The sequence below is a fragment of the Tiliqua scincoides genome, chromosome 8, assembly GCF_035046505.1.
Source record: "Tiliqua scincoides isolate rTilSci1 chromosome 8, rTilSci1.hap2, whole genome shotgun sequence".
Lineage (NCBI taxonomy): Eukaryota > Metazoa > Chordata > Lepidosauria > Squamata > Scincidae > Tiliqua > Tiliqua scincoides.
In genome coordinates this window covers 37,228,648-37,253,163 of record NC_089828.1, presented here as the reverse complement: position 1 = coordinate 37,253,163, position 24,516 = coordinate 37,228,648, and the positions used below count along the sequence as shown (strand labels likewise).

At 45.4% G+C, this 24,516-nt stretch overlaps 1 long non-coding RNA gene across 1 annotated transcript in view; it reads left to right on the top strand.

The window, feature by feature from the left end:
• LOC136659392 (uncharacterized) overlaps nucleotides 1-23,575 on the top strand; it is a 28,925-nt gene extending 5,350 nt beyond the window's left edge. Inside the window, exon 3 of the long non-coding RNA XR_010794840.1 lies at nucleotides 23,405-23,575. This is a non-coding gene — a long non-coding RNA (uncharacterized lncRNA). The remainder of the gene's footprint in view (nucleotides 1-23,404) is intronic.
• The last annotated feature ends 941 nt before the right edge of the window (nucleotides 23,576-24,516 follow it).

Sequence of the window (24,516 nt, the reverse complement as noted above, 5' to 3'; positions counted from 1 at the left end):
TGTGGATGGTCACGCATGGTTCCCCGCATCCCTGGGAGACTGCTGCAGGGTCTGGTAAGTAAGTAAGTAATGGGGCTTAAGAAGCCCCATTATGGGGCCTGGGGCTTTCCCCAGGGGAAGGGGACAAATGGGGCTACTTGGATCTTTGCCACCTAAAGAGGTGGTGCAGGTCTGAGTGGCCTGGCACTAGGCTAGGCTGCCAGGAGAAGGGTTAGAATCCCACCTAAGTGCCGCATCCTGGCTCCCTCCTCCCAGGCCCGGTCTGCCCACAGGTCTGCTTGCCACTACCCTCCCTCCCTCCCGCTGCCCTGGAATGCCTCCATACCACCCTCCCCAGACCTCTGTGTTGTGCAACTTAGCCCGGGGCGAATGTACCTGGCACTGGCACACCAGAGCTGAATTCAGCCTCCATAGGCGGGCACACATCCGTGCACCAGCCTACCTCCTGCCGCAATGGTACAAAAGTGCCTTATACTGAACCTTTGGATTGCATCCTTACTTTTGCAAGAGGAGATTTAACATTTACAGAAACTATCTCGTGGCACCCAAGATAAGATGAAATTAATTGGAGCAAATGCTTATTTAAAGGGGAAAGAATTTGAGGTAGAAAAGGAAAACAGACTTACGCATACAAACTGGAATTTATGCAGTAGTAAATTTATGTGGGGATGATTTGAAGAAAGTTTGTATGGAGGAGTGATTCCAAGTTATTTTTATGGATTTTTTTTACTGCCTCTCTAACATGTGGATGGTTGATTGTTGACATTCTTGAGGGATTAAAGAATTCAAAACATCTGGGAAGGAGACTGAGAAACACTTCCGGTTCTAAAGGTTGTGGACAGACAAAATAATTTGTTGTTTCAAATGCCTGGCCGTCCCAATCCTTGGCATAAAACAACTCAATATTAGGCGTTGATAAGTGTATGAATTAAGACTGACATCTGGTGGCCACATAGAAGGACATTTCTGGCGCAATCCTAACCAACTTTCCAGCACTGACCTAGCCACAATGCAGTCCCAAGGTAAGGTAACAAACATGCCCTTACCATGAGGAGGTCCCCTTGACTGCCTCCCCACTGCAGGATGCAGTGCACAGCACAATGGCACAGCTATGTCAGTGCTGGAAAGTTGGTTAGGATTGCGCCCTTCCAAAAACATTTGGTGGTTATATTAATGAGTACACATTATCAACAGATATACTATCATTTTACTATTCATGTAAACATTAAAGATTATAAGGCAGCGCATGTGGAAAGCTTTCAGTTTCCTCTCCTGTTGTGAGTGAAGAGTCCATGAGTTGCTGCAGTACAGAAGTGTACTCAAGATGCAAGCTCTGTAGACCTGGATTTTGGTCTGTTCTGTCAGCTTCTTGTTGGACCATACTCTCTTTGTGAGTCTGGAAAACATGGTAGCTTCTTTACCAATGTGTTTGTTTAGCTTGGTATCAAGAGAAAGCGTGTCGGAGATTGTTGAGCCAAGGTACACAAAGTCATGGACAACCTCCAGTTCATGCGCAGAGATTGTAATGCAGGGAGGTGAGTCCGCATCCTGAATCATGTCCTGTGTTTTCTTCAGGCTGATTGTCAGTCCAAAGTCTTGGCAGGCCTTGCTAAAACAATTCATGAGCTGCTGGAGATCTTTGGCAGAGTGGGCGGTGACAGCTGCATCGTCGGCAAAGAGGAAGTCACGCAGACATTTCAGCTGGACTTTGGACTTTGCTCTCAGTCTGGAGAGGTTGAAGAGCTTTCCGTCTGATCTGGTCTGGAGATAGATGCCTTCTGTTGCAGTTCCAAAGGCCTGCTTCAGCAGGACAGCGAAGAAAATCCCAAACGAGGTCAGTGCAAGAACACAGCCCTGCTTCACTCTGCTTTGGATGTCAAAGGGGTCTGATGTGGAGCCATCAAAGACTACAGTGCCCTTCATGTCCTTGTGGAAAGACCTGATGATGCTGAGGAGCCTGGGTGGACATCCGATCTTGGGGAGAATCTTGAAGAGGCAGTCCCAGCTGACCAGGTCGAAAGCCTTTGTGAGATCTATGAAGGCTATAAAGAGTGGCCGTCCTTGTTCCCTGCATTTCTCCTGCAGCTTTCTAAGGGAGAATACCATATCAGTGGTGGATCCGTTGGCTCGGAATCCACACTGCGATTCTGGATAGACACTCTTTGCAAGTACCTGGAGCCTCTTTAGTGCAACTTGGGCAAACAGCTTTCCTGCAATGCTAAGGAGAGAGATGCCACGGTCGTTATTGCAGTCACCCCTGTTGCCTTTGTTCTTGTACAGCGTGATGATGTTTGCATCCCTCATGTCCTGAGGTACTCCACCTTCTCTCCAGCAGACACAGAGGATTTCATGCAGCTCAGTGGTGATGATCTCTTTACAGCACTTTAGGACTTCAGCAGGGATGCTGTCTTTCCCAGGTGCCTTGCCAGAGTCAAGGGAGTCCAGGGCCACGTGAAGTTCTTCCAGGGTTGGTTCACTGTCAAGCTCCTCCAACAAAGGCAGGCACTCAATGTTGTTCAGTGCTTCAGTGACTACATTTTCTCTGGAATACAGCTCATAGTGCTGCACCCAGCATTCCATCTGCTGTGCCCTATCCTGGATGACCTTACCTGCAGCAAACTTCAGAGGGGCAATTTTTTTCTGTGTTGGACCTAGGGCCTGCTTGATACCATCATACATCCCCTTGATGTTGCACGTGTCAGCTGCTATCTGTATCTGGGAACAAAACTGGAGCCAGTAGTTGTTAGCACATTTCCCGGCAATCTGCTGGACTTTGCTGTGAGCAGCTCGAAGGACCTGCAGGTTGCACTCACTGGGACAGGCCTTGTATGCTGCTTGAGCTCTCCTCTTTTCCTCAATGACTGGTGTCAACTCCTCAGAGTGGGCTTCAAACCAGTCTGCCGTCTTGTTGGTCTTCTTGCTGAATATGGACAAGGCGTTGTTGTAAACGGCATTCTTGAAATGTTCCCATCTGTTGGATGCATTTGCATCAGCCGGGCCTGGAAGAGATTCCTCAAGCGTTTGTGCAAATTCCTCCACTTTTCTCTCATCCCGGGTCTTGCTGGTATCAATGCAAGGTCTTCCTCCCTTTTTTGTGCGATAGAGTCGCTTTGTTTGCAGTTTCACTCTGCTGCACACCAGGAAGTGGTCAGTGTCGCAGGCAGCACTCTGATAACTGCATGTGATCTTGATGCTGGGAAGGCTGGAGCATCTGGTGAGAATCAGGTCGAGCTGGTGCCAGTGCTTTGATCTTGGGTGTCTTCAAGAGATTCTATGTTGGGACTTCGTATTGAAGAATGTGTTGCTGACACAGAGACTGTGATGGCAGCAAAACTCTAGCAGGCGTTGGCCATTTTCGTGCATCTTCCCAATGCTGAATTGACCTAAGCAAGTGGGCCATGAACTGTGATCAGCACCAACTCTAGCATTGAAATCGCTGAGGATGAACAATGGCTCTTTTATGGGGATTTTCTTGATAGTGGTGGCCAGGTCATCGTAGAATTTGTCTTTGGCTTATGCTGGAGACGACAGAGTTGGTGCATATGCACTGATGAGAGTGACAGGTCCTGCTGATGAGTGGAGCTGCGGGGACAAAATTCTTTCACTTCCCACAGCAGGTGGGATGATAGATTCCAGCAGGGTATTTCTGACCGCAAAGCCAACACCATGTTCCCTGGTCTCGTTTGGTGGCTTTCCCTGCCAGAAAAATGAGAAATTTCTCTCCCTGACAGATCTGAATCTGGCAGCCTCATCTCTTGAAGGGCGAAGATGTCCATCTGCAGTCTGCTCAGCTCCATGTTGATGACAGCTGTCTTGCGTGCCTCGTCTATTTCTTGCAGGTCATCAGAAAAGCCAGCTGTCATTGTCCTAACGTTCCAGGTGCCCAGCTTTAGGGCAGAAGTTTTCTTTTTTCTGTTGCACGGTGCAGAGTTGTCGATCCACTTGTCGGTTTTCATCCTAAACCCCATGCATAACCCCATGAGGTTAACAGACGGTGGCGAGGCAGCACCTTACTCACTGGGGACTTCCCAGCTTAAGGTGGGCGGTAGCTGCCCAATGAGAGGCAGTGATCTCTCCCACCGTCGGAAGCAGCCCCTGGCGTCACGCTCTATGCCAATCGAGCGAATACTTATAACTGGTAAACTGCTGCTTCCCGTGTTGTGCCGATACCATATGGTGAAGTTGGAGTGTCCACTTCAGAGTGGAAAGCCTGGGTAAAGTAGGTATGGAGGATAGGCTGTTACCCATGCAGCAAATCCCCCCTCTCCACGTCGCTGGAATGGTCCAATGGAAAGTTAGAAGCCAATACGGTTGGTTCCAGCAGCGTCGCAGGAGTTACCAGACCGTGACTGTATACAGCCGCGAACTGCCTCAGGGACTCCAGCTGCTGATTTTGCCTCGAGGTTGATACCTGAAGCCTTTTCCACAACTGGATATAGCCACAAGGCAGTGGAGGTTTGAGGTCAGAGTTTCCTTCTCTTAGATGAGCTGCTGTCCCAGGCTGACGAGTCCTATCTATCCAGTGGCTGTTTAGTCGCCTCTTATGACATGTACAGTCGAGCTGAGGGCCTGTTCTTATCCCCAGCCCCCAGGGGATGATGCAGGAGTGGAGGGGCAGAAAGGGAGATTGTTGAGGATGGAGTAGCAGTTTGTAAACACTTGATACCCCTTGAGTAGCAGTGTGTATTAACACTTGATGCACATAGCCTAAACTGGCTGTCAGTTTTGTGACCCACCAAAAATTGGGTCCTGATCCACAGTATGGGAAGGAATCACTGCTTAACAGTAATTACAAAGGTACTCAGAAGGCTGAACTGGAGAGCAAGAACTTCCAGATCAGACAAAATGCTCAAACTGGGTTCACACATGATCGGTGGCATGCCAGTTACTGGAAGAAAATGTGACATGGGAGTATGACGATTACCTTATACCACAGGTTAGCATTCTCTCCACAAAAGCAGTCTCTACATCCAGACTACCTTATGCTGTAATTTTCTTCAGCAAACTTGGCTATGATGCTTGCAAAGTTTTTTTTTTTAATATTTCACAAGGCACAAAAAATTGCCTCATGACCACTGGCGTACCTAGGGGGGACAAATGCCTCGGAGCCTCGTCCTCACCCCACCCCGCCAGGAGGAGCGCCCAGGAGCGCTGTGGAGAGGCAGCTTGCCTCTAAGTATACCATTGCAAATTACAATGTGAACAGAAGGGGAAGATGCCAGACACTTGGAAAGGTACAAATATAACTTTGATTTCTAAAGAAAGTCAAGACTTAGAGGAGATAAAAAACTATAGACTGACATCTCTACTGAATAACAACTGTAAGATATTTACAACAATATTAGCAGAAAGAATAAAGAAGTTTACTGCAAAAATTTATACATGAAGATCCATGTGGGTTTCTTTTGCCTAAAAGGCACTTGATTGTACATGATTTAATAGAATATTTTGATAAATCCATAGTTAAGCAGTTGACCCTGATATTTTCGGATGTTGAAAAAGTTTTTGATAATTTAAGTTGGACATTTTTAATCAAAGTTTTAGAAAAGTTGGATTTTGGAGATTCCTTTAGAGACCGTAAAGGGCAAGGAAGCTTCCTTCTGTAAATGGAAGTCTTGCCCTAATGAAGAGAATAAAAAGGAACATAAACTGTGGCAAAAGAAATGTAAGAAGGTGATACGGGAGGCCAAGCAAGACTATGAGGAATACATGGCCAGCAACATTAAGGGGAATAATAAAAGCTTCTTCAAATATGTTAGAAGCAGGAAACCCGCCAGAGAAGTGGTTGGCCCTCTGAATGGTGAGGGAGGGAAAGAGGAGTTAAAAGGAGACTTAGAGGTGGCAGAAAAATTAAATGAGTTTCTTCACGGCAGAAGACCCCAGGTAGATACCACTGCCCAAACAGCCCCTCCTGACCAAGAAATTAAGTCAGATAGAGGTTGAAAGAGAAGATGTTTCAAACCTCATTGATAAATTAAAGATCAGTAAGTCACCAGGCCTGGATGGCATCCACCCAAGAGTTATTAAGGAATTGAAGAATGAAGTTGCCGATCTCTTGCCTAAAATATGCAACTTGTCCCTCAAAATGACCATGGTGCCAGAGGATTGGAGGATAACAAATGTCATACCAATCTTTCAAAAGGGAAAGAGGGGGGACCCGGGAAACTATAGGCTGGTCAACCTAACATCTATTCCAGGTAAGATGGTGGAATACCTCATCAAAGATAGAATCTCAAAACACATAGACGAACAGGCCTTGCTGAGGGAGAATCAGCATGGCTTCTGTAAGTCTTGCCTCACAAACCTTTTAGGATTCTTTGAAAAGGTCAACAGGTAGGTGGAAGCGGGAGAACCCATGGACATTATATATCTGGACTTTCAGAAGGCATTCGACACGGTCCCTCACCAAAAGCTACTGAGAAAACTCCACAGTCAGGGAATTAGAGGGCAGGTCCTCTCCTGGACTGGGAACTGGTTGAAGACCAGGAAACAGAGAGTGGGTGTCAATGGGTAATTTTCACAATGGAGAGAGGTGAAAAGTGGAGTGCCCCAAGGATCAGTCCTGGGACCGTTGCTTTTCAGCCTCTTCATAAATGACCTGGAGACAGGGGTGAGCAGTGAGGTGGCAAAGTTTGCAGACGACATCAAACTTTTCCAAGTGGTGAAGACCAGATGTGATTGTGAGGAGCTCCAGAAGGATCTCTCCAAACTGGCAGAATGGGCAACAAAATGGCAGATGCGCTTCAATGTCAGTAAGTGTAAAGTCATGCACATTGGGGCAAAAAATCAAAACTTCACATATAGGCTGATGGGTTCTGAGCTGTCTGTGACAGATCAGGAGAGAGATCTTGGGGTGGTGGTGGACAGGTCAATGAAAGTGTCAACCCAATGTGTGGCGGAAGTAAAGAAGGCCAATTCTATGCTTGGGATCATTAGAAAAGGTATTGAGAACAAAATGGCTAATATTATAATGCCGTTGTACAAATTGATGGTAAGGCCACACCTGGAGTATTGTGTCCAGTTCTGGTCACCACATCTCAAAAAAGACATAGTGGAAATGGAAAAGGTGCAAAAGACAGCGACTAAAATGATTACTGGGCTGGGGCACCTTCCTTATGAGGAAAGGCTACAGCGTTTGGGCCTCTTCAGCCTAGAAAAGAGATGCCTGAGGGGGGACATGATTGAGACATACAAAATTATGCATGGGAAGGATAAAGTGGATAGAGAGATGCTCTTTACTCTCACATAACACCAGAACCAGGGGACATCCACTAAAATTGAGTGGGGGGGGGGTTCGGACAGATAAAAGAAAATATTTCTTTACTCAGCGTGTGGTTGGTCTGTGGAACTCCTTTCTGCAGGATGTGGTGACAGCATCTGGCCTGGATACCTTTAAAAGGGGATTGGACATGTTTCTGGAGGAAAAATCCATTATGGGTTACAAGCCATGATGTGTATGTGCAACCTCCTGATTTTAGAAATGGGCTATGTCAGAATGCCAATGCAAGGGAGGACACCAGGATGCAGGTCTCTTGTTATCTGGTGTGCTCCCTGGGGCATTTTGTGGGCTGCTGTGAGATACAGGAAACTGAACTAGATGTGCCTATGGCCTTATCCAGTGGGGCATGTTCTTATGCTCTTTGTTAAATGGATAAAATGAATTTCTACTGCACAATCTGCATGTGTGGTTGTACACGGAGAGTTGACAAAATTATTTGAAATTCAAAAGGGAACAAGACAAGGATGTCCTTTATCACCATTTTTGTTTATATTGAAAGCATTGAACAGGAACTTTAGACATGATGAAAGAGTATAAGGAGTGAAGATTGAGAATGAGGTTTTAAAGTTAAGAGCCTTTGCAGATGATGTAGTATTGATATTAGAAAAACCTACGAAGTATATTGAATTGTGGTTGATTAAATTGAAGGAGTTTGGACTATTAGCAGGTTTGAAGATAAATAAGCAGAAGATGAAAATTTTAACAAAAAATAACTGATGATTTTACTTAAAGAAGTCAGTAGCTACATTTATGAATAACTGGATACCACTCATTGACTTTCTCTCTGTACACCACAGAAAGAAATGATGTAATGGTTTCTGAATTTGAAGCATAGAGGGAAATGAAATCAACTGTTGAGAAGTAAATAACTGAGAAGAAAAAAGGAAAAGTATGACAAGTGCAGACAGCACACACACACACACACACACACACACACACACACACACACATAGATAGATAGATAGATGAGATACTTTTCCCCTGAGGGCTGGGGATAAGAATAGGCCCTCAGTTTGGCTGTACTTGTCGTAAGAGGCGACTAAACAGCCACCGGGTAGATGGGACCCGTTGGCCTGGGAAGGCAGCTCATCTGAGAGAAGGAAAACTCTGATCCTAAACCTCCACTGCCTTGTGGCTACATCCAGTTATGGAAAAGGCTTCAGGAGTCAACCTTGAGGCAAAATCCGGAGCCAGAGTTCCTGAGGCAGTTCATGGCTGAACACAGTCACGTTCTGGCAACTCCTGCAACGCCGTTGGAACCAACCTTCTGTATTGGTTTCTGCCTTTCCATTGGACCATTTCAGCAACATGGAGAGGGGGGATTTGCTGCATGGGTAACAGTCTATCCTCCATATCTACTTTACCCAGGCTTCGCGCACTAGAGAGGACACTCTGTTCCAGAACACTATTCAGAGCGCAATACCATAGTCTTCCGAGACTGAAGGATGCCAACAAGACAAAATTTAGATGAAGTTGTATGCATACGTATATATGTATATGTATGTACATATGTATATGTTTGTATATATATTTAGATGAAGTTGTAGATAATCAGAATACGCTCCATACTTGCATGATATATGGTGTAGTTTGGTATAGTCTTTTCAGCTGGAGTTTGTATTGTTCTACTATATTGTTTACTGATTTTGTTCATGTGTGTGCAGGTCCAGCCTATTTATACACTTGATTTTTTATACAGAGATTTGTCTCATCAGGAATGGCCCCTGCAAATGAGAAGAAATGTGCTGATCCCTGGAGAAGGGGAAAATGCATTCATTTAAAATCAGTTTAAAAAACTGAACAGTCCTTTAACAATAGCCTCTTTAATGAGAGAGAGGGCAGCTGGCTGACAATCCATCAGTCCTCCTCTCACCAGGCGACCCCTCCCTTCCCTCCCTCCCTCCCCTCCCCTGCCCTGTGGAGCATGTGAAAGAAAGGTGGTCACTTTGCATTGGTGAAGGGAGGGACTGAGTGAAGTGGAGGACTGATTGGTGGATTGTCTTCTTAATGACTCTTATCTTACATCACAAAGGTCAGCAAGGCTGTTTTTAAATCACGGGAGCAAAGAAACTTTGTTTTTTAAATTGATTTGCTATAGTGCATTTTTTGCCATCCAGTGAGTGCTTGGAACTGAACTCATGCGAATAATGAGGCTCAACCTGTATTATTGGTTTCTATCAATTTATAAATAAGCGTTAAGAAAAAAAGAGGGGCACCTGGGAGGGGAGGGGGTGCCTGCTGAGGTCAGGGGCCTCTTGGGGGGCTTGTGGGGATCTGTGTCCCATGCCCATCTCTGGGGTATGCCAGACAGCTGATTGCCCAGGTGCAATACCTGTGGTTGCCCTGGCCCTAGTAGGCGTCACCTATTGGGCCTGCCAGTGCATAGGTCCACGGCCAGAACTGCATGGGACCGCCTGGCACAAATCCCCTCAGCATCCCAGTTCCAGGTGGGCCTGGCCTGGTGGGGCATGACTGGGAAAGGGCAGCCATGGGTGGGGGTCAGGCTGCACCCCACTGAGGTCACCCCTTCTTTCCTATGCAGGGGCCATGGCAAGGGCAGATGCCTATATAGTGGCTGCTGCAGCTGAATGCCCACGACCACTACGGCATTCATGCCATGGCCATTGGGCTCCTGCGGCCCCATCCAGGGCTGCCTCCCCCAGCTCTGCGGAGGAGGAGGAAGAGGAGGCAGCAACCACAGCAGCAGCCCAGCTATTCCCCCTGCCCTGTGGAGGTGGTGGTGGAGGAATGGGAGGAGGAGGAGATGGCAGCAGTTGCTCCCCCCTCCCCCCATGGAGGAGGTGGTGGAGAAACAGCAGGAGGAGATGGCAGAAGCCCAGTGTCTTGAATATGTACATGTTAGGCCTAGGTTGGCAGTAGAAGCCTGAACCACACTAAGACAATGTAACTGAAAAGTGCTAGCAGTTCCTAGCTGCAAGAATGTGAGCAAATAAAAAGATTGTTGTCTGTCCTTAGCTGGCCAGAAAGGACAGACAACAAGAATTACAACCCATTGGAATGTTTAGCACCTTAGTAGACAGAGAGGCGCCTGATCAAGTGCGATGGAGTGCAGCTATGGATCTCCAGTTGGGAGGGGTAAGAACTAGGAGGCGTCAGCCAACTTCGGGAAGGTTCTGTTCCTCTAAGGGTTTGACTGGACAGTCTAAATAGTATGAAGTCACCTCAGTACTATTAGGATGAGAAGTATAATAATGAGTGCCCAAGGGGTGTGTCCAGTTCCTTCTTGGACAGAGTTTTGAGTGTAACATCCTGCAGGCTTTGGAGCTCCATTGTCTAACATGGGCACCTGGCCTCATTGGTAACCCTGGAGCTAGAAGATCTACAAGAGTAACTGACCCAGGTGAGAGATAGGGATTAATAGAGATAGCCAGCTAGCTTTATTATTTTATTGCTGATATGTTTCCTAGCTGTTTATGCCTCTAGCATTTGCTGCCTTACTGGAACCTAATGTAACCGTATGTACTTAATAAACTAAAATCTCTTTTACTAAGTTGTTTCATTGTCTGTTGGGGACAAAGGTTCAGAATCCTGCCTAGCCATTCAGCAAGCTACCAAGTGCTCATTGAGGTCTAGTAACTTGACCTCAGTAACTGAAGGTTACCTGAGTAACTGAAGTAACTGACCTCAGTTACTAAGGTTACTCAGTAGCCTTAGTAACTGAAGCTCTAATTGGAGAAAAAGCTCAGTGCCTGCATGGGATCGAATTAAGCCTAGAGGGTCTCAGTGTCCCTGGACTGAGGCACTGGCACATACAGGGTGGTGGCAGTACTACTGAGCAGAGGGGCCTTGAGGCCTTTAGTGTTTGAGAATCAAGAACTCTGAGCACCCCAGACCCCCCTAAGTTTGCGACACCCAGCGTTGCTCGTTGGAGGGACATTCCAGCAGCAGCCGCAGGGTGGTCCAGGGCATGCTGGCATCAGGGAGCGGCACAGTGGAGGATGTGGCAATGGCCACTTGCCACTGCGAGTTCCCACCATCCCCATCCAGGGGGAGAGGGTAGTTGGTCCTGTGGTTCCCAGAGGCAGGACAGATCCTGTGCTGTGTTGGGGCCCCTGGGGCTCTGTGAACAGCATGTGTGGGTGGAAGGTGGGCATGTAAATGGGAACCATCAACTGACAGGTGCACCCCATCTCACAGCAGTTGGCTTGGGCCTGTTGGCTTGGGCTTGGGCCTGAATAAACTGATTCAAACACATCTGTTTCAACTCTAATTAATGACAGTGTGCTTGAAAAATATAGGTATTGCATTTCAAGCATTGTTGATATCATTCAGTTTCTTGTAGCTAATGAGCTTCCAATGAGGGGCATATACAACACTGAAGAACATGTGGAGGAAAGTTTATTTAAAAACCTTTTCAAATATACCCTCAAAAAGGACCCAAAACTAGCTGAATCTTAGAAAATTATTCCAAAGTATGCCACTTACCAATCCCCAGAAATTCAAAATGAAATAGTTAAAGTAATGACTGATCTCATTCAAGAGGAAGTTTCCAATGACATAAAGAATGCAGATGTCCCATTTTTTTTGTCTTGGAGGATGGAACAAAAGACAAAAATCGAAGAGAAAATATAGCAATTGCTACTAGATATGTTAAAGATGGTGAAATTTTTGAATCCATGCTATCCATAGCGACAACTGCTTTGGATGCTGAGACTTTTACCAACGCAACTTTAGATACGTTCTGAAGGTATGGTTTAAATCATAACAATCTGTTGAGCCAATGTTACGATGGAGCATCAGTTATGAGTGGCAAGAAAGGTGGTGTCCAGGCATTAATAAAAAAAAAAACTGAAGAAATTCCATATGTCTATTGTTGGCTGCATTTAGTTGTAGTTGTTGAAGTTGAACTTGTGAAGTTGTTCAATGCAGTTGAAGCAGTTGAAGTGCCAATGGTGAGGGAATTTTTTGGACAATGTGTGGAATTATACGTTTTATCCCGTGGGGTAGTAGCTGCTATGAAGGCAAAGCTCTTTCTCGTCTGCTGGAACAGAGATGGTCAGGACATCTTCAGGTGTGTAGGACAATTTTTGAAGAAAACAAACATATATCAGAAACTCTTGAACTAATATAAATAAATAATGGAAAAATATTTGCTGGGGAACATGTGGTTCTTAGTACTGGTCTCTATCTTATAAGGCGGAAGCAAGAGTTTAGATTTTGTCTAGTGGTAATGAAAAATATTTTGGAAATTCTTTCTCCAGCAGATAAGGGACTCCAAATTATGACATTTCCTTGGAGCAGGCCTATAACTTAATTCAAGCTACAGAAAGTTCACTAGAAGACTTAAGAAACAGTGAGACTTTGAAATCAATTCTGCAGGAAACATCAAAACTGGCTAAAGAGGAAGAAGTAAAAATGCCAAGCAAAAGGCAATTTAATTCCTTACTTGATGATTATGTGGTGTCTGAAACAGGTAACAGAGCGTCATGTAGTGACACCTATAGTAAGCATGCTTCTGACTTTTTTGAAATTCTGGATGTAGTGCTAGCTGAAATAAAAAGAAGATTCCACGACAATGAAGAGATTCTTCAGACAATAATTGCAGCAGAAAATTTAGATGATGAAAATAGTAGGCTTAATCATCTAAAAAATTTCAATATTACCATTCCAAGTAAAGAAGAAATGAAATTAGTAAAACATTTCCTTGAGAAGAACAAAATTGAAAACCAAAATTTCTTCAGTGAAATATGCCAACACCAGAGTGCCTTTGAAGATTGTTACAGTATGTTAGCGGCAGTAAGAAATTTTGCATGTAGCACAGCAGTTTGTGAATCAACCTTCTCAGTGCTTACACGAATTAACAGACCTCAAAGACTATCAATGTCTCACTCAAGAATGGCTAATTTAGTATACCTAGCTTTTGAGCTAAAGAGAACCAAGAATTGAAGTGTGGAAAAGGTTCTAAAAAGATTCAATTCTCAGAAAGATAGGAGAATTCAGCTCTACTAGGTAGTTTCATTTCTGTACCTTGCTTTTTAAAAGTAATGAATAATGTAAAAAACTAATGTTCCATGGCGTTGCTATATTTTACTCCAATATCTTTCCTCTTGCTTTTAGGTAAAGTAAATTTACTTTTGTCATCAGTAAATGAAAGGCTTTCAATACAAGTAAATACTACCTGTATCATAGTGATATGTTTTACTTTTGCAGTGTTGCAAGTCTGTGTATTGCACTGGTGTCCAAAATGAAAGGACAAGTTGCATGTTATTTCTATGTAGACAAATAGATTTTACATTGCATACAGAGATGCATTTATTCTATGCAGATCATTGTTAGATTGCTTTACAGATAATGAATGCATCTTTAAAAAAACACACAACCCAAAATATTTCCTCCTAATGAAATTTGGGTTAGTTATGGGTCTTTGATGTTTCTCCATACTTCATTTTGCACACCAGTATAGATACCTGACATAATGGCCCCCCCCCCCCGAAAAAATTGTTGTCCCCCACCTCCAGAATCCTGGCTACGGGCCTGCTCCTATACCTGGAGGGTGGCACCCAGGTCGTGCTGGGGTGGCCATCTTGGCACAGAAGTTCATGCCTGCCAGGGAGGCAGCAGTGCTGGCTGCCCAGACCCAGCTGTAGGGCTGGATTGCAACCGTGGAGGCTGCCATGTTGGTCCTTCTGGACAGGCTGCGGAAGGGCCCAGAGCACTGGGACCTGTGAACCCTCAGGCCCCCCACCAGTGTTCCACCCCACCAACTGGCTCCATGTGTGAGCCTCCCAAGTCCCATTCCCCAGTTGTGTATGTCATGTTGCCATTGTTTTGTACAGCTTTTAAACAGCACCTGTGATGAAACAGTTGTGGTTATTGTGGAAGATTTTCCCTCCAATTTGGAGGTGCTTCAGATTCCAGGGGGAGCCAGCCAGTTAAAGAGCCAGCGAGGCAGAGCCAGAGGAAAGATCAGCAGGCCTGAGAAGGTTTTCTCTCTCTTCTATGCACTTCTGACAGGGCAAGACAGGGAGAGCCACTCTCTGGGTAGCAGAGGGGAAGGCTGCTGGGGAGAGCCCCAGGGACATAGGCAGGGACCAAGTAATAGCCAGTGACCATTCGGTTCTGTTTGTTTTGGTCTGCCCTCCCCCTCTAGATGTTGGGAGCTCTTGTCCCATCAGCTCAAGCTAGGCTGGGATCCAGGCTCTCTGCTGAGTCCAGCAGGGCCTGCCCATGTGAGGCTTCCTTGCAGAGCCAGCATCCTTCAGGGGATGTTTATCTGTGAGCAAACAAGCCTGTTTACATCGCTCTTTCTCATCTGTTAACCCACCTGTTCAAACTCTTTTGCTTAAAACCTCTGCCGTATTCTGGGATCAGTGGATTTGTCAGCCTTCCTGTTCTGCAGGTAGTATGTCAGAGTGAGGGCATTTTAACAACCCTGCAAAGCTTTCTTGTGGAGGGGTTTTGCCAGGTCTCTTGGGCAGGTCTGCCAAGTCTTGTCCCACCAGGCTGCACGTCCAAACTGATTGGAGGAGTGGAGGATGGTAAGGGAGTGAGCACTTGGTACTAGGCATCACTGCCCTGGATCAGTGGGTGGTCATTGGAAGTCCCCCCCCTTCATGACAGCACCTGTGGTGTGTCCAGTGGTGTAGCTAAGGGGGCGCAGGGGGTAGTAGTTGCACCAGGCATCAAGCTTTAGGGGGGCAACAAATTGAGCTTCATGCTAGTGACCAAAATTGTGAAAATCTTGGTATGTAAGAGTAATATTATCAATGTAATTTATTGCAGAATGCAATGAAACAAATTGCATTGGAATATCTGTATTTTAGCAAAGGTTATGGCCAATTAACCTGAAAATGAAAATGAAAAGCTGCCTTATGGACCAAAAGTGGATTTACTTAACTCAAAACCAACCTGTGGAACTGATTGTTCTGAGAGCCAATGACATGTTATGTTATTAACATGTTGCAATGACATGTTGTTATGATACAGCATGGAACTAATAAGGTGTCAATATGAGTCAGCTCTCATTTCGATGCATCATAATACCCTTCTCAGCCTTTTCCTTTTCTCAGCTCCACCATGCTCCCTGGCACGTGTGGGTGTTTCTGCTTGCCAATCAGTGCCCAGGAATGCAGAAGCTGAGGGTGCACCACTGGGGTCAGGCTCATGTGCTGGAAGAGGCAACCAACACACTCGCTGAGGTCGGGGGTGCAGCACTCCTGCATTGGAAGCGGCAACCCTCTCGCACTTATTGAAGACAGGGGTGTGCTGGAAGTGGCAATCCTCCAAGACATTTGCTGAGGTTGGGGATGCACCACTTGCATGCTGGATGCGGTTACCCTCAGACATGCCCCTCACGCCATTCCTACCTGCATTGTGCTGGCTGGGCCAGCACAGTGGGACATACAGTGCTGGCACTCTAGCCTGAAGCTCTTTCAGTGCTGCACTGCCAGGGGAAGGGGGATCTGGCTGCCAATCCATTATGTGAGCAGCTCCTGCCTGGCCAGCAGCCAGGCCTTTCTGCTAGCTGTTTTGTGACCTACTTTGCAGGGGATTCCAGTCCTCCAGGCCCACATGGCCTCCCAGGGCATCCAGGGTGATGGGGCAGGGCCTCCCCCTCACTGCAGACACCACTTCACAGATGGGGAGAGCCATTGTGCAGCCAACTGGTCACCAGCGGAGCTCTAGATACTGTACAAGCTGTCAGCTGGCAATGCTGCAGTGGCAATATGCTGGATCAAGGGGGAATGCCAGGCCAGGAAGTGGTGATGGGTCTTCTTCGAGGCCACTGGCAGGGCCATCAGTGTCCTGGAAGTGCATTAACACATTGGCATGGCATGCAAGAAGTGCCTGCTGCAGTCCAGTCCAAACTCTAGGTTTTCTGGCCCCTCCTGCATCAGGACATGATGGATGGACATGGCACTGACACTGCTGCTGGTGCGTTCTTGACCAAAGGGGGGCTCTTGGGGCCCTGGCCCCTCCTATTCCCATAACTCTTCCCTCAAAAGGGCCCCAGTGGCATGTGCACAGATGACACTGAGCTGCCATTCTCACTATCACCACCCCCAGGCGCAGTTCCTTGCTGAGCTGAGGGCCTCCCTCCTCCCCTTTAAAGAAAGGAGAGGGGAAGAGGGTGGCCTTCAGATTGGCACAGAACCATGCCAACAGTGGCTGTAAGAATGCAGCCACTGTAGGTGTGGTTCCCAACTGTACCAATAAACCGGTGTCAGGGGCAACAGGTTGCTGTACAGCCTTCCCAAGTGCCTAACTTCCTGGCGCCCCAGGGTATTTGCCCCCCCATGCCCCCCTAGGTACCCCACTGGCCAGCGGTTGCTGGGTGGGCGCAGTGCAGGCACTCTCTGGGCACCATTCGCCGTGGCGCATGTGCGGCTCCCACCCATTATGCCGGCTCCACTCCTTTCAACACTGTGCCTTTATTGCTGTCTGCCTTTCGAGTTTGCACTCACCAGCAGCCCACAACCTCAGGATACAGAACAATTGTCACCATTTTATATGGCCTGCACTGCGCCAGCACTCCTGAGCCTCTAGCTTTGGGGTAAGTTAGGATTGGGCTGCCTGTGAAATAAGCTCCCTGTGGCCTTGGACAGCGTGACTTTGCTTCTCCTTCAATCTTGCTTTCATTGGCCGTAAAGCCATCTTATCATCTTTATCTGCTGATGATAAAGGAGATCTGCAAAGGAGAATTTCATCCGCTTAATTCCAATTTATTCATTGCTTTGGAAAACTGCAAATAACTAGAGTAAGTGCAAAGAATTGTGATTATATCCTTCTGTCACAGTCCAAATTCCAAAGCTCGGGAAGATTGTGTATCAAGAGGCAAGGATGGGATGAGGTCAGTTTTTCATTTTGAGCTATTCTGTTTGTTTTTTTGTAGCATGCTTCTTGCCTCATCAGTGCCTTCCCCTTCTGATAGGAAGCAGCTTTAAAATATTGTTGTACGGACACTGAGCAACGTGCAAAGTTCCTTTTCCTTGAGCAGAAGCATCTTCTTAAGGGCAAAGTTCTGATTAGTAGTTCATGGTTTTTCATTTTTAAGGGATTAAGAGCCCAATACTATCCAGTTTTCCAATGCCAGTGCAGCTGTGCCCATGGGGTGTGCACTGCATCCTGTAGTGGGAAGGCAGTCAAGGTATGGGAACCTCAAGGTATGGGAACATTTGTTCCTTTTTCTCGAGGTTGCATTGCAGCTTAACTGGTGCTGGAATGTTGGATAGGACTGGGCCTTAAACCCAGATTTACGAGATCAAGATCATAGATCAAGTCTACTTGTCTTATATGGGGCTAACTCCAAAGCTTAGGAGATCTAGGAAGGTAAATAAAATGAGGATAGCCATAATAATTATGGAATTTCCACGTGCAGAGATGGTACACCTTGAATGCTAGATGTTGGAAACAAACAGGAAAGACTGTTCCCTTTCATGTGCTGCTTATGTGGGAAGGACTCTTGGAGACATAGCTGGCCACTGGTTTAAACAAGATGCTGGACTATATATCATATGTCAAATTCTCTCTTCTGGCTTTCTTGTCTTTATGTTGACAATTCATGATCAGGCAAAGTAGGAGTCGAAGAAGTAACATACTCAACAAAAGCATGTGGAAGAGTCATTTGGGGACTGTTACCACTGCAGAAGGAGGGGGGTATCAAAAGTTTTTAATGCTAATGTCAGAAATGCAGAAAATGAAAACATCAGGACAAAAGATTTTGCCCTTGTCCTCTTCCTGGTGCATTCCTTTTTCTTGTGCTGGGAGTTTTTGATACATGGGCACGCTGGGGAGTATGGTAGCCCCTCCTTGCCACTTAAAGCTGTACAGTCTTAGAAGGATTCTACCACTAATTTTGTGGATGTATACCACATTCCATATCCTTTTTTTAAAAAACTTTTCAGTAGCCATGCCATGTGCAGAGTTTTTTCTTTTTTTGAGAACAGTTAAAAAGATGACCCAAGAACCATGTTCCTGAGCATGTGCAGAGGACCTCTTTTCCAGTTGGAAGCAGCTGCTTACAAATCTGTGGGAGGTTAGAGTGTCCTTCATGATGTGCAGAGAACTACTTTCCTGGGGAAGAAAAATCCTTTCCCCCCCCCTTCAGGCACATCTTGTAGAAAGTAGGAAAGTAACAACTAATGCATTGGATACATAATTTGTTGCCTTGTGTTTAGTTCCTCCAGGTTTGATTAAAGGCCAAGTAACCAGATTGCAACTTGATGGGCAGAAGGGATAAGAAGAGAGAGAGCCTCTTTAGCAGAGCCCTCTGTGAGGCAGATCTCTCTAGTCATCTTTGCCTGCCTGGCCTGTCCTTTCATGGGTGCAATTGTGTTTGCCATTCTATTTATCTCTCAGCAGAGGTCACTGTTGCTCTTTCTTCTGGACAACATACCCTTCTATTCACTGAAAGGAATTTTTAGGATTTTCAGAGGAATTTCAATTAAAAATCACCCTTGCTAACGGACCCTTCCCAATCTCATAGTTCCCTTGGGCACAGTTATATGTATTTCTTATTTCAAATATTAGATACATTCATTTGAGGGTATAATTGCATTGCTTCCATACACAGAATCAGTCTGCAGCATCAGGGCACCTTGAGCTCACACCCAAAAGCCCTGCTACTCAGGTACCACATAACACAAGTTGCACAGGCACCCAATCCTGACCACTTGCAACCACATCAGGAGAGAGAGCTGCAGCTGTGCATACACTATGGCACAGAATCCTCCTGGTCCCAAAGGCTGGTTACGTGGGAGAGTCAATCCATGTACTCTCTCCACCTGGACAACTAGGCTACCCCTCTGTATTTCCAGCATGATCTTTGCCAGCTTCCTGCAAACGGTTGTCTTCAGCACCTGCCTCATCCAGGGAGTTTTAGCTGTGCAGAAAGGGACTATAGTTAGTTGCAAGGTGGTACTGTAGCTCAATGGCAGATCATATGCTGTGCATGTAGAAGGTCCCAGTTTCAGTTTCCTCCAGGGCTCAGAAAGATTCCTGCCTGAAGCCCTGGAGAACTGTGTTAGCACTGAGCTAGGTGGACCAACAGAGTGACTGAGTACTAGATAACTTCTTATGTTCATATTTTACAATATCCTTTTCCTGCAGTCTAAAGTTGTACAGTTCCAGAAGGAATATGCTGTGTGATTGTGTTGATTCCCACAACTGCAGTTCTTAGCTTGGCCTCTCATGTGGGCTACAGCATCTATCCATGCCCATTTCCTTACATACCAACAGTAGCGGAGTTAGTACAAAATGGTAAGTAGCTCATGCTCCTGAATGCAAATAGCCCCTCCCACTCGCCCTCAGAGCCATTCAGGCAGCAACTGCAACACGCAACTGTTGCTGTCTGAATGGCTCCAAATGGGAGGGGTTACTTACACTCATGTTTGGGAGCCTGCGCTACTTACCATTTTGTATCACTGTAGCAACACAACTGCATACCAGCTAAACCTCCCAGCCAGTCCAAGCACTGTCAGCATTAATGCGCTACTACTGGGACCCATTGCCTCCTAGAGCCCCCACACTCCAACACTTGACAAATGAAAAGAGAGGCATTCTTGAAACCCCTCTCTTTTTCTAACAAGGGCCACTGTTGGAGTGCTACCTGCTTCCCCATTATTGCATATTTATGAAGGTTCTGCTCTGCTTGCTATATTCATTTCCCACTCGCCTGATACTGTCTCTGCAATTTTCCGTTCTTCATCCTGAAAGTAAAAGGGACAATTGCTGCCGATTTCTCTCATTTGAGCAGAAGAAAAAGACCTTGTTGCAGGACTGCGGCTGCCTGAGAGAGCACCAGGCAACAGCAAGTACTTCCTCCTAATTTCCAGGGATGAGAACTTGGCACCATGGTGAGACTTAAGTTGAGTCCTGAGTCTCCAACTTCCCCGCAACTCAGCTTGTGCATGCGTTGTGCATGAGGGCGCCCTTTGCTGACTTGCCTCCTAAAATTCCCAAGTCATTTTTACTTGAGTCAGAGTCTGTTGAGTCAGGCACACCACGGCACAGACCAAAAGGGACTGGGAAGCATCTGAGCTTGGCAAGGCGGGAGGTGGCAGGATAGACAGCAAGAGGGGACAGAAGTGGCAAGCAGGAGAAGAGCTGCATGGCAGCAACTGGGAGTCTTACATTAAGAGTAACAACCCAATCCTTTGCAGCTCTACTCAGAAGTAGTTCCATTGCCTGTCATTTAATGAGGCAGCTTTTTCTTCCAAACAATGGGGAAGGGAGGTTCTATGAGGAACCACTTCCTGGCTTGTCTACCTCCCTCCCCTCCAGCCAATCCTAAGGCAAGAACTCTCTTGGGCTATTCCTTCTCCCCTCCCTCGTCCAGAGGCAAAAAAGACCACCCATTCTTCGTCCAATGATCATCTGCTCCTTAAGAGATGCACAAGAGAGCCCACTCTCACCTCCCTCCCGCTCGATGCAAAACATTAACTCTTCCCTGCCTCCTGGACGGAACTGTCCTGCTGCTGCTCGCCCTGTCTGAATTATGGCCCCACAAGGCGTTTCACATGCTGAAAAAGTGAGCAAGCACATCCAGACACAGACTCATGTGGGGACTCATTTTTGAGTCAGTGGCTCAAACTTGAGTTAGTGCCTGAGTCAGGGAAACACATGTTTTTGCAAATTGGACTTGAGTCACATGACTCAAATTCCCATCCCTGCTAATTTCTATTTCTGGAAAGTAAATTGGATTCTGTGTTAATTTCTGGGTGATTTGCAGTAGATAAGCAAAAGTTGCTGTCTCTGAATGCTTTAACAATATCAATTTGGATTGCTAGGAAGAAAAAATATGTGCCACGGCTGGCTTTGTGCTGATTACTTCTCCTTCAGCATTTATTATTATATGTGGAAAGGGAGTGGTTGCTTCTGACCAGGTCTTTGTGCTGTTCTGCCAGCCAGTTTTAGAGTTCTGTGTTGGCATCCCTCATCTGAAGTAACTCATGCAATTTTGTGCTTGTGTGTATGCACGTCACCCCCATGTAAGGCTCATGGAATGCAATAAATCATTTATGTTTTGTAAACATTTATATCCTACTTTTGACCACTTGAAGACCACAACAAATGTAAAATAGCTTATGAAAACAATTGACAAAGTTAAAACCACAGAAAACCAGCCCAATTAAAATCAGCTGCAATCAAGACCAAAGCTTAATTTGAACTAAATTCTTGACAGAAAAGAGAGGGATTTTACAGCCTGCCAAAAGGTAGCCAGGAACAGAGCCAAGTGGGCTTTATTGCAGGATCCCCACTCTAGATCCAGGCTCCCTGTCATTGCCCCTGTGGTCTTAGAAAGCGGGATGACAGACCTACATAGATACAGCACCTGTTTGGGTGCCCAAGGCTTCTATGCCATTAGCCCTGCTCAGAAGGAGGTGATGGTCATGGTGGTGGTCAAATGGTCATGGTAGCTCCAAGGAGAGCATATGGGCAAACGGGGGGGGGGGGGAAGCAACAAACTGTAACTTTCAAGTCACAACAAGTTGTGGTTCTACTTTGTTCCTTGCTGGTCAGACCTCACCTGGAGTACTGTATCCAATTCTGAGCACCTCACTTTAGGAAAGATGCAGCCAAACTGGAGTCTTTGAAGGGTCTTAAGGGTTTATAGGGGTCTATAGGGGGGTTTATAGGGGTCTATAGGGGGTATCAAGGGAACTTAAGGTGGTATTAAAATGGTCTTAAGGGGGTCTTAAGGCATCTTTAGGACTTAAGTAGTCTTAGGGAGATATTAAGGTGTCTTAATGGGATCTTTAGGGGCTCTTAAGAGGTCTTTAGGGGGTCTAATGTGTGTACTAGTACATATGTGTGTACTAACATGGGGTGGTCTAAAGGGGGTATTAAGGGGTCTATAGGGGATATTAAGAGTATTAAGGAGACTTAATAGGGTCTTAAGGGGTCTTCATGGGATATTAAGGGAACTTAATGGGGTCTTAAGGAAGTCTTAAGGAGGTCTTAAGGGGTCAAAGGGAATTACAGGGTTTGTAGGGGTCTTAAGAGGTCATAAAGAGACTTAATAGGTACTAAGAGGTCTTTAGGGTTTCTTAAGGAGGTATTAAGAGTACTAAGTGGGTTCTTAAGAGGTCTTTAGGGGGTCCTGCTTAGGGGAAATTAAGGGAACCTTAAGGGGTATGTAAGGATCTTTAGGAGGTCTTAAGGCAACTAGGAGATTTAATAGTTTCTTTATGGGTCATAAGGGTTATTAAGGCATATTAAGAAGTCTTAATGGGGTTTTAAGCATTCTTTAGAGGAACTTAAGTGGTTTTAGCAGGGTCTTAATGGGATCTTATGGGGTCTTAACTGAGTCTTAAGGGGTCTTTAGAGGGTCTTAATGGGTCTTAAAGAGTCTTTAGGGGTATTGTACTAATAAAGGTGTGTTAAGGGGGTATTAACGGGGTATTAAGGTATCTTTAGGGGTTGGTTAAGGGATCTGGTATGGTCTGAAATAATAAAAACCTTTTCGATAAAACATTCATCTTAATTAGAAATCCTTCCCAATAACAAGAGCTTCAATTTTTCCCATCTTACAAAGTCTTTTTTAACTTAATTCCAAACTTTGAGATAATTCAAAATAACATGCAATTCATATTTGAATTCTCATGTTCTTAGACCATATATTTATTTTCTATATCTTAAAACCTGCCAGTTCTTTGAATTCTTTCAATGTCATCAATTGTTCAATATCCTTTAGAGTTCTTTCTAGAATTATTTACCACATCAGCAGCAAAAGCTCTTAATTTGAATGTCTCGTTTTTAATGTTAACATCTCAAAATTCTAACATCCTGTCTAATATCTTTATTCAGCGCTTCAAGCACTAATATAAATAACAACGGCAACAATAGATATCCTTGTCTTGTTCCTTTCTGAATCTCAAATAGTTGAGGGCCCAATCCTATCCAACTTTCCAACTCCAGTGTAGCCACAATGCATCCCCTTGGTAAGAGAACACATCTTCCCATACTTTGAGAAGGCCCCAGTGACTGCCCTCCACCACAGGATGCAGTGCACTCCCCATTGGCACAACTACACCAGCACAGGAAAATTGGATAGGATTGGACCCTGAGTCAGTTCTCCATTTACCACTGTACATGCACATTGTGTTGTATACATTGATTTTATCCATTTAACACAATTATTTCCAAAATCTATATCTTCAATAGGCCCAATGTGTCCAGGAGGAGGAGGAGAATTGATGGACAGTGTATCTGCGTCTCAAGAGCATTAATATGGATTACAAATTTTTATCAAATGCTCCAAAGAAACAGAATTTTTCATTATTTGAAAAAACTAAAACAGGACATAATCTGGCTTCAAGAAACCCATACCAAAAAAGTGGATACAAAATATTTAATTCATAAAGATTTATATGAAGAAAAAAATGGTGTAGTGTTTTATATTAAGACACATTTGAAACCTGAATTAATTTTTGCAGATGAAAAAAGTAGGTGGATAGCGGTGGAAGTGATTTTATCAGAAGTGGAAGTGATTTATCCTGATCTTGGCCTGCTGGCTCACCACTGATGCATGGTTGCAAACGTGCTGTAAGGCATATTTGTGAGCCTTTACCTAGGGGCCAGTGCTGGAGCTGGCCCAGCGATAGCCCACACTCGGGCTAGCTCTGGCACTGGGGCCATGGTTCACCGCCCAGCAATCTGTGCGAAGCATTGGGCAGTGGAGAGGGAAGATGGGGTGGGGGGAGGTGGGGAGGAGACTCTTTGGGGTTGGCATTGTTGGGGGAAGGAGTGGTGGGGGTATGGAGTGGGGCAGGAGGGGGAGGTACTGGCACTCAGCTCTGCCAAATCCAGTGCCTTGTGGAGGCATGTTGATTCTGTGCCGGCTAAATAGCCAATGCAGAATCAAGTAGCCCCAGCTATGCCACTGCTGGAAAGTTGGTTAGGATTTGGGCCTAAGAGTTATAGATGGAGGTTAAATGAGATATTGCTGTAGAAAAAAGAACTAGTAAAACGCTAAGCAGAAATTGAAAGAATTTTTTGAGATGAAACTGAATAAAAATACAGATTTGAGAACTGTTTGGGATGCCAGTAAAGCTTTTATGAGAGGATTTTTTATATTAAAAAATGCTGAATGGATAAAACATAGGCAAAAGAAATTTGAAAAGTTTAATGAGGAAATTAAGAAAAAAGAGCAAGAGCCCAACAAAGGATCTGAATCTAGTACAACTGCTTAAAGTTTTACAGAAACAATCATCCATGATGACTACAAGACAGATAGAGAATTGTAGATACTTGCCTATAGGGTGAGAAATTTCTGC